At 41.2% G+C, this 10,282-nt stretch overlaps 1 protein-coding gene across 1 annotated transcript in view; it reads right to left on the bottom strand.

The window, feature by feature from the left end:
- Positions 1 to 336: 336 nt before the first annotated feature.
- The window catches only part of LOC125919837 (atherin-like), a 132,344-nt gene continuing 122,398 nt past the window's right edge, over positions 337 to 10,282 (bottom strand). The window contains exon 5 of the mRNA XM_049626674.1: positions 337 to 441. The gene's annotated coding sequence lies outside the window, so the exon portion shown is untranslated. The remainder of the gene's footprint in view (positions 442 to 10,282) is intronic.

The following is a 10,282-nucleotide window of genomic DNA, read 5'->3' as shown; positions in this document are numbered from 1 at the left end:
TTAAAAAGGAGAAAGAGAAATCAAAGCTACCTACCATATATTTTAAGTACCTCTGTAGGTAAAATACACCACAGTAACCACCACTACTTTTCGTAAAAAAGATATGAAAACCTCCCCACCCTTTCACCTCAATTGTTCAGTTCAACAGCATTCCAGAGTGAAATGTCTGATGTATGATCAATGTCTGATTTTACTAAATGGTATAAGAAAGGGGATTAAAATAAAATATATTCTCTTCCACAACTCAAGTTCCTGCCTTGGCCCAGACAGTAGGAGCTTCCGCCCTCCCTTCCATTCCTGTCATTGCCCCCACCCAAGGGAAGAGAAGTGACTCACCCAAAGAGTGTGACTGCAACACCTGGGAAGCAGGACCTGAGGTCGCAGGGGCAGCTTCTGTCTGTCTCTTTCTTTCAGTCTCTCCGTGGCTCTGAATGTCCTGACCTGGGGATAAACACACTCTTAGCTCAAACATTCAGGAAGTGGAGGGGGCCTCATAGTCTGTGATGGCCCCGTCCTGCCTGCAACAGGATGTGTGAACTCAGTGTAGAGACAAGGAGTTAGGAAGCCCACATGGGCACAGAGCTATGCTGTGGCCTCTAATCTGGTTTTTTAGTAATTAAGTTGAGATATTGGTCTTCTATCCCTCTGTCAGTTCCAAACTCAGGAGGCAAAGAGAGGGATATTATTTATTGCCCTTCCCTGAAAATCCAATACATTTAAACTTTAATTATCTATTATAGTTAATATTTTGATTCTCCATTTGACTTTCTAATGCTGACAACAGATTAAACCTGAATACAAGAATGGGAAAGCCTTGAATATCTATCTATGAATACTGATGTGCTGGTAAACATTCAACAACCAGCTTTTGGCATTGGGGGTGGGTGGGTGGGGAGGAAGTCCTGGTTTTCATACTTGATCCCTTCTGTGGTGTGAATACTGCTAAAATGGCCCATTTCAAGCAGCCACTGTGAGTGACATCACTGCTCACAATGGGCTCTCAGAAACTGGTATTAACTGGCTATAACACACCATTATCTATAATGAGGAGTATGAGGAGTTTCTGTTATATCCTGAAAATTAAATGCCAATGATTATTGTGCTTTTATAAACAAACAACCACTGTATCATCTATGGAAACTAATAAAGTGACTAGAATACTTATTATCCAGCTATATGTTAAAGAAGAATCACCCACTTCAACATCCAGTTCAAATAAAATAAGTTTAATTGTCCTTCCCTTCTTCTCTACATCATTTTTTTTTTTTTTTTTTTTTTTTTTGGTCTCTCTCTTCTCTCTTCTACAAATCAGACTGGTTGTCAGTAAGTAGCAGCAGAAACAACCCTATGAAGGACTATTTGTGGCAATGTTCGTGAAAATTAAGAGTGGAGACACATTAAGAAGTATGAATACTTGTGAAGTCCCAAAGCTAGGTCCTCCTGAAGTCTAGAGAAAGTATGGTGCTTGGAAAGAACGGGCTTGCAAGTGACAGAACTGGGTTTGAATGCTAGCTCTGGCATTTACTGGCGTTGCCACCTTGGCAAGGTGGTTAACAGCAGGCCTGTAACACACTCTTTCTCTTTCCTGAGGAAATGCCCCTAGGAAAGAAAGAAGATAATTTGGTCAAACTTCCTTGTAAGCATGTAACACAGACATCTAAGCAAACACACCAGCACTGTTTGTAGTGGGAGAATCCTTATCTATGGAATGCTTTGGGCAGGATGAGCTTGATCTGTTTAAGATTGATTACTATGGTAATCAGATCTATAACTTATGTAATTTTCCTCCCTAAAAAATGTCATGTAATCCATTTAACTATTGGAGTATAACATGGAGATGTGTCATGAAAGAAACGGCTCTCTTCTGGGTGAAGCGATGTGACTGAGCACATCATGTAGAGATCCTATTTGTTACTTAGGGCCAAAATTAGAGCCAGTGCAGCAGGAAATGCCCTGGGAGCTGTGTTGGTGGGTCCCAGACTTCTCCCTGCTTCATCAGTGCCTTGAAGATATTTGTATCCTTGAAACTATTGGCAAAGCCTGCTACTGTGTGAGATATATGATCCTGTGGGCCTGATTTGATTATCTGGACCTCTGTGCTATCTCACACCCTAGCAGGTTAGGTAATCCTTTGATCATCAGTTTTTGTCTGTCATCTGCAAAATGGGGATGATGAGGCTTACCTTCTATAAATGCTAAAAGGAATAAACCAGATATGAGATGGAAAGCACCTAATGCATAGCAAAGTATAATAGATGTCCCTAAATCCTCTGACTCTCCACTACGGAAATGATGTTCTTGGGTGTAGGTGTTAAGTCTCCAGAACTCATTCTGTGATACTGTGATTTATTTATTTATTTTTTAAATGTTTGTTTATTTTTGAGAGAACGAGAAACAGAGTGAGCGGAGAAGGGGTAGAGAGAGAGGGAGACACAGAATCTGAAGCAGGCTTCAGGCTCTGAACTGATAGCACACAGTCAGAAACCATGAACTTTGAGATCAGGATCTGAGCTGAAGCTGGACACTTAACCGACTGAGCCACCCAGGCGCCCCTGTGATATTGTGATTTGTAATAAAAAATAGGGTACCTGGGTGGCTCAGTCCGTTGAGTGTCTGACTCTTGATTTCAGCTCAGGTCGTGATCCCAGGGTCATAGAATTGAGCCTTGTGTCAGGCTCTGGCCTGGGTGTGGAGACTACTTAAGATTCTCACTCCTCTCTCTGCCCCTCCCCTGATCTCTCTCACCCTCAAAATAAATAAATAAACTTATAATAAAAAATAAATGCAGATCTTCCTTGACTTGTGATGGGGTTATGTCCCAATAAAACCATCATTAAGTTGAAGGGTAGCATAAGTCAAAAATGCATTTAAAATGTCTAACCTACCAAATGTCATAGCTTAGCCTATCCTAGCCTAAATATGCTCAGAACACTTACATTAGCCTACATTGGGCAAAATCATCTAACACCACATCTATTTTATAATAAAGTGTTGAATAACTCATGCAGTTTATTGAATACTGTACTGAAAGTGAAAGACAAAATGGTTGTATGAATACAAAGTGGTTATAAGTCTATCAGTTGTTTACCCTTGTGATTGTATGCTTGTGACCGGGAGCCCTGGCTTGCTGCCACTGCCCAACATCACGAAAATTGGACTTAAAATTGGCATCTAAAGTAGGAGTGGACAGTAGCGGTGAGGGGTGGGGGAAGTCAGTCCTGTGAGACAGCCTTTAACCTATGGGATCTGATGATATTTCCAGATAGGTAGTGATGAGGTTTTGGGGTGATGGTGGGGTTCGGAGCTTACCATGAAGAAAGAATTCTTGAAGACGTCTTTGATGTAAAAAGGTGATTTTATTAAAGCTCGGGGTCAGGACCCATAGGCAGAAAGAGCTGCCCAGGACCACAAGGAGATACTGATTATATACTTGGGAATTGGGGGAGGTAAAGTCAAGGGGAAGCTTCCAAAGGGATTTTCATATGCTAAAGAAGATTTACAGGGTAACTGAAGGCCTAGCTATTGTCAAGCTAAGGTTGTTTTTCCCTCTAGCAAAGCATTAGCATTAAGACAGTAGGGAGTTCCTAGAGAACTGTTCTAATCTGCCTGCCTCAAGTATCTGTTAATGGGATGTTTAATTTTACTCTCTTTTCCTTCTTGCCTTCATTCCCCACATCACTATGAAGGGGAGGGTAATACTAGGAACTCCAAGAAACTGAGTCTATAGGTTTCTGGAGATTAGGCTATTGATAAGATTGCCTTTTTTCTTGTAATTTACTAAGATATTTGTAAACTGATTGAGACCCATGTCCTGTATGACTGTGATGTCTATCAGTTAACCATTTGTTCCCTTTCCTTTCCTTTGTTCTTGGGCAACCAGGAGTACCTGAGGAATATCACACATATCCCACCTGGGGATCGGGAGTGCTAGCTTGTATTTCACCCTCAGCTTGCCTTATGCTCCCTCATCAGGTAGTATCAGAATTGAGTTAAATTGCAGGACACCTAGCTGGTTGGTGTTGCAGTATGCTTGGTGTAAAGAAAATCCCAGACGCATTGGGTATCAGAAGTGTTCAGAGAGTACTGTATATAATGTAAATGAAAAACAGTAGTTTTCTTTATAATTAACTTTATTAATAAAGTATCTGATGAAAGAGAAAGAGAAAGGTGTGTTGATTACGCAAATAGTGGAATATGTCAACTCTTTTCTGTATATTCCCTATCCCCCAAATTATATACAAAGTCAATGGAGTGACAACTATAAGCATACTTTTTTTTCTTCTCTAAAGAAGAAACCCTGCTCTCTCCAGCTCCCACTGCCTCAGCAAGAGGAGCTGCCTCCACATCCAAGTCTCTACAACAGCTGTTCATGGGGAACTGCTCTCATTTTCCAGTCAAGAGGAACAAGCAGACACATAGCACCAAACACAGCAATCTGGAGACTCTCAATAGCTGCTACTAACAGGTGTGATACACCACAAGACTGTGGGCGAGGAGCTAGCAGCCCAGGGCAAAGGTGCCCCTAGTGGTCATGAAGTAGAGATCTGGCCAGTAAAAGCTGGCCACCTCCTACTTGGGGATTACCATCAACCAGAACACCCAGGACACCCTCAGCAGCATCTGGCACATGATCCACAAGAACAAGTACTGCTCCCCATCTGCAAACCACAGCCATCTGCAGAATGGGCATCATCTGTGCAGCCAGTAGCCAGTGACAGTGAGGAGGAAGCAGACCCACCCACCAAGAGCCCCAGAGACTACTCCTCCAACCCCCACAGTAATAAAGGTGTCACCTGGCTTGTCAAGGAAGGATGGAAGGAAGGAAGGGAGGAAGGAAGGAAGGAAGGGGAAAGGAAAGGAAAGGAAAGGAAAGGAAAAAAGAAAAGAGAAGAGAAAAGAAGGAAGGAAGGATCCTGAAATATGAATCAGTTAAAAAACTTCCAAATAAATGAAGTAGAAGATTTCTGGATTAAAATTCTGTCTAGCATGACTCAAATTCTGTAATAAAATAGATGGTTTGGTAAAGGTAAAACAAACAAACAAACAAGCAGAGTCTCCACTTGTTTCCATAAGCATTTACTCATGAAGCATTTATTAAGCACCTCCTACATGCCATGTACATGCAAAGCCCTGATAATAGAGAGGTGAACAAAACAACATGATTCCTGCTCTTTCATACAACGTTTATTATCTGGTAGAGGAACCATCTTTAAACAAATATCACACAAGTAAATTTATTATTACAAATCCTGTTTAGTGCTGAGAAGAGAAAGCACAGACAGTATGAGAGAGTAGACAGGAGGACTATTTTGATAATGGGGCTTGGAGAGCAGGACCTTGAAGCCAGGACTCTAAGGATTAAAAGTGTTAGCCAGGAGATAGCTGAGGCATAGGGAGACAGGAAGAAAAGCCTCCCCAGTTAATTCTAACGTTCAGGCAAGCAGAGAACAACTACACACATAATTTCCCCCTCTTTGATTTCTTCCTCTCTTCGATGTTAGGCAGCCACACTCTCAGTTTTCCTTGTACTTCACTGTCCACTTCTTTTCATGGTCTCTTTTACTGGATCTGCTTTCTATACTGATTTCTATATGAAAGAACTCTACAGGATTTGCCCCTGTTCTCTCTTCTCTTCTATTCTTTCCATTTAAGATTTCATCCACCCGTGGCCTTATACAATCTTATATGCTGTTAAAAAATCAAATATACTAAAAAATTTTTAATGTTTATTTTTGAGACAGAGACAGACAGACAGAGCGCAAGCAGGGGAGGGGCATAGAGAGAGAGGGAGACACAGAATCCAAAGCAGGCTCCAGGCTCTGAGCTGTCAGCACAGAACGCAACACGGGGCTCAAACTCACTGACCACGAGATCATGACCTGAACTGAAGTTGGACACTCAACCAACTGAGCCACCCAGGCAGCCCCCAAAAATCAAATATATTAAAAAATTTTTTTTGATGTTTTTATTTTTGAGACAGAGACAGAGCATGAGCAGGGGAGGGGCAGAGAGAGAGGGAGACACAGATTCTGAAGCAGGCTCCAGGTTCTGAGGTGTCAGCACAGAGCCCAACGCTGGGCTCGAACTCACAGACTGTGAAATCATGACCTGAGCTGAAGTTGGATGCTTAACTGGCTGAGCCACACAGGCGCCCCTGAAGTCAAATATATTTTAAAGACCTTATTGGCTTTATTCAATGATTCATGAGTTGAGCACCATCCAATCTAGAAGACAGAAAGGAGCTCTGAGGAGTTGTGCAAAATGAAAGACTTTTTAGAGGCAGAATAGAGAAGAAACAAGAAAGTAATACCAGACAAAAAGCAGATTGGTTGTTACAAGTTTACTTTCCTTTTGGATATGGCAGGGGTCCGTCAGACCAATTACCTAAGTAGTGAAGATAAGGCAATTCCTGATTGACTGGCTTAAGATTCTATTTCTGGGAGAGCTGAAACTATAATTAAGTTAAATCTTGGTTTGGTGAGGTGAGGCATAATATAAGCAACTCCATTTTGAGACTGTTGTCTTATTTTTTACCAATGCTGACAATGTCTGACTCCCTTCTCACCCCCAGATCCAAATATTCAACTATGTGCTTCAGTCTCTACCTGAGTATAGGTATGAACATGCCTGACTTAACATGGCAATACTGAGCTCTCGAGCCCCATCTGCCACTCTCTCCTATCTGCGTCCTCTCCTGAGTTCTGCATCCTAGTAAATGGTCCCACCAACCACCAATCACATATGCCAGAAACGTATGAATCATCTTGACACCTGCCTCTCCCCTCATCCAATCAGTCACTGAATTCTATTGAATCTATTCTCAAATGCATCTTACTTTTCCCCATCCCTAAGGCTACAATCCTAGTTCAAGTCATCAAATTATGTTACTATCCTACTTAAAGCCCCTGAGTACTGCCCATTGTTAATGAAGTTCCACCCTAGACCAACTGAACCACAGTCTCAGGAAATCTTTTTCTCAGGGAAAATATCTGAGACCTGGATATATATTTTTTAATGCTCTGTGAGTGATTCTAATATGTAGCCATTGTTAAAAAGCATTGACCTATCATGTTGAAAGCTCTTGAAGGTTCCAATAAAACTCCTCTCACTGGTGTAAGGCCCTTGGTGGCCCAAGCACTAGCACCTTCAGTGGCCGGTGGGGATAAAGCTGGAGGGAGTGAAGAATGAATGAAAGTGAGGAAGTGGTGGCCAAATATGGGGGTAGCTCTTTCCAGAAATCTGACTAAGAAGGAGATCAGAGACACTGAAAGGAGAAGAAACTAGAGTAACTAGAGTAGGTTTGGTTTTTTACCTTTGGCATTTACAAAATGTATAGGATCTGCACTAATTTATCATGAGATGTTTTTAAAGTTTTTTTTTTTTTTTTTTTTTTTTTTTTTTTTAGAGAGAGAGAGAGAGAGAGAGCAAATGTGTATGCACTTGTGCAAGCTGGGGAGGGGCAGAGAGAGTCAGAGAGAGAGAGAATCCCAGGCAGACTCCACACTGTCATGCAGAGCCAGACGTGGGGCTCCAACTCATGAACCGTGAGATATGGCCTGAGCTGAAAACAAGAGTTGGATGCTTAGCCAACTGAGCTACCCAGACAGCCCACATGAGATGAATTTTTAATTAAATATAAAATATAAAATATGAGCAAAGTCAAACTGCCCAGCAGAAGGTGATGTGGGAAAGTAGGAAAGTTCTGGATTGGTGTTCAGAAGCCTCCAATGACACCCTGGCATCACCACTTTCTAACGATGTGCTCTTGGACAAATTAAGTTATCAGAGCCTCAGTTTTTTTTCTCTTTGAAATAGAAAACAACACTTGGCTCACAGAAGGTTGTTGTGAGATTTAACAAAATGACATATACAAAGAATATGCGGCACTGGCCACATCAGTTCCCAAGTTCTCCATAGTCCTCCAGTGCCCTCGAGTGGCTTCCTAGACAGCTTGGAACCCTACAGTGCACCCCACAATACCATCCTCATGGGCAACTCAATATATTTTGGCACTTCTTGACCCTCTCCTCTACCACCAAACTTCATTATCTCTTATGCATCCCTTTACTCCACGATCTTAATCTAACTGGACAGACGTGAACTAGGGACACTGATACCCGGAATGAAATACATCAGCACTGCAGATGGTGCCGGGCACTGCAAGTGGGATATTCCAAACCTTAATAGAAGGATGGTCTTGCATGCAAATTTCAAACACTGAAGCTGGAAAGAGCTGGTTATTAAACTGAGGATAGTGTTTAGCACCTCCAAAATTGCACCATGAGGTGGTACCCCAAACACCTACTTTATGTCACATCACAGTTCTACCATGGTTAATTTTTGTGTGACACATTGGATCACCTCTTTGCTCAAAATCATTTAGAGGCTCTTTTCCTGCTCCCATCCTACCCTCCTTCAGCTGGCAGAACACTCCTTGCCAGTGCCCCCATCCATACCACTGTGGAGGGGAGTTGTTAGCACCAAAGAATAGAATATATTCTTACACTTCTCTTCCTCTTTAAACATTACAGAAGAATTTTCTGCCTGAAAATCTACTGAGGGTCCAAAAGTAAAGAAAGATTTCTTATCTTTCTCTTTCTTCTTCTCCTCCTCCTTCTTTGTCTTGGGGGTTGGGTGGGGGAGGTTGAGGCAATTTTTCCTTCTTCATTTTTTATTTTTATTTATTTTTTTATTTTAGGGAGAGAGAGTGAGTGGGGGAGAGGAGTGGATGTGGAGGAGAAAGACACACAGAGAGAAAGAGAGAGAGAGAATCTCAAGCGGATTCCACACTCAGCATGGAGCCCAACACAGGGCTCGATCCCATGACCCTGAGATCATGACCTGAGCCGAAATCAACAGTTGGATGCTCAAATGACTGAGCCACCCAGGAGTCCCACCCCCCTTCACTTTTTAATAGGAGTTTTTACTGAGAAAATTGTAGATTCACATGCAGTTGTAAGTAATAATTGAGAAAGAGAGATCCCTTGTCCAGTTTCCACCAATGGTAACATTTTATAAAACTATAGAATAATACACATCCAATCAGTATATTGACATTGACACCACCCACCTATTTATTCTGATTATATTTCCCTAGTTTTACTTGTACTCTTTTGCATCTGTGTGTATTAAGTTCCACACAATTTTATCACCTGTGGGTTGGTGATATCCACCATTACATTTAAGATAATGAATAGTTCCAACACCACAAGGATCCTTCATGTTGTCCTTTTATAATCACACCACCTCCCTTCCCCCCAACCCCTATTCCTAAAACCTAGTGGTTACTAATCTGTTCTCCAATTGGAAAATCTGGCCTCTCATAAATGTTATATAAATGAATCATATGGCATGTAACCTTTTGGGATTGGTTTTTTTTGACTCAGAATGATTCCCTGGAGATTCCTTCAAGTTATTGCACGTATCAGTAGTTCAATCCTTTTTATTGCTTAGTAATATTTCATGGCATATATGTACCACAGTTTGTTTAACCAGTCACCTGCTGAAAAACATCTGGATTGATTCCAAGTTTTAGCTATTACAAATAAAACTGCTATGAACATTTGCGTATAAGTTTTTGTATGAACATAAGTTTTCGTTTTTCTGGGGCAAATGCCCAAGAGTACAATTGCTGAGTTGAATGGTAACTGTATGTTTCATTTTTTTAATAAACTGTCAAACTGCTTTCCAGAATGACTGTATCATTTACATTCTAACCATCAATGTATGTGATGCATGTTTTTACTTTCAGATCTTCTTTATTCCTTGCTTAGCCAAGATTCACTATCAGAAGGTGGATGGCTCTTTAATGGCTCTCACTCATAAAGGTTCTGGATCAAACTCTGAAAACAGGAGGAAAAATTACTGCTACTCTTTTGGATGAGAGTAGCATTTTGGCATTTATTACATCATTAACTGTATGCCAGGCACTGTGCTAAATGCTTCCTGTGTACAAATCCATTTATGACTCAAAACAGCTCTATGGATAGATTCTATTATTTTCCCCAATTTGGAAGCTGAGGCTTAGAAACAGAAGTGTCTTGTTCATGGTTACACAGCTAGTTAGGTGGCAGAGCTAGGATTTGAATGTAAGGGGCTGTGCTCTCAAGCACCACATTATACTGTCTCCTGAATAATAATGAAAGAAACATCCCTATGTTTCCAGAAGCAGCTGTACAGGTTATGTTGTAGTTAGGATAATGTTTTTCTTTTGAAATATAAATGTAGATTTTATCATTTCTGGGAATTAATGTGTATCATTGGAGAGAGGGGGGGAGAGGGA

The sequence above is a fragment of the Panthera uncia genome, chromosome B4, assembly GCF_023721935.1.
Source record: "Panthera uncia isolate 11264 chromosome B4, Puncia_PCG_1.0, whole genome shotgun sequence".
NCBI classification, from domain to species: Eukaryota; Metazoa; Chordata; class Mammalia; order Carnivora; family Felidae; genus Panthera; species Panthera uncia.
This window is presented reverse-complemented; position numbering and strand designations above follow the sequence as displayed.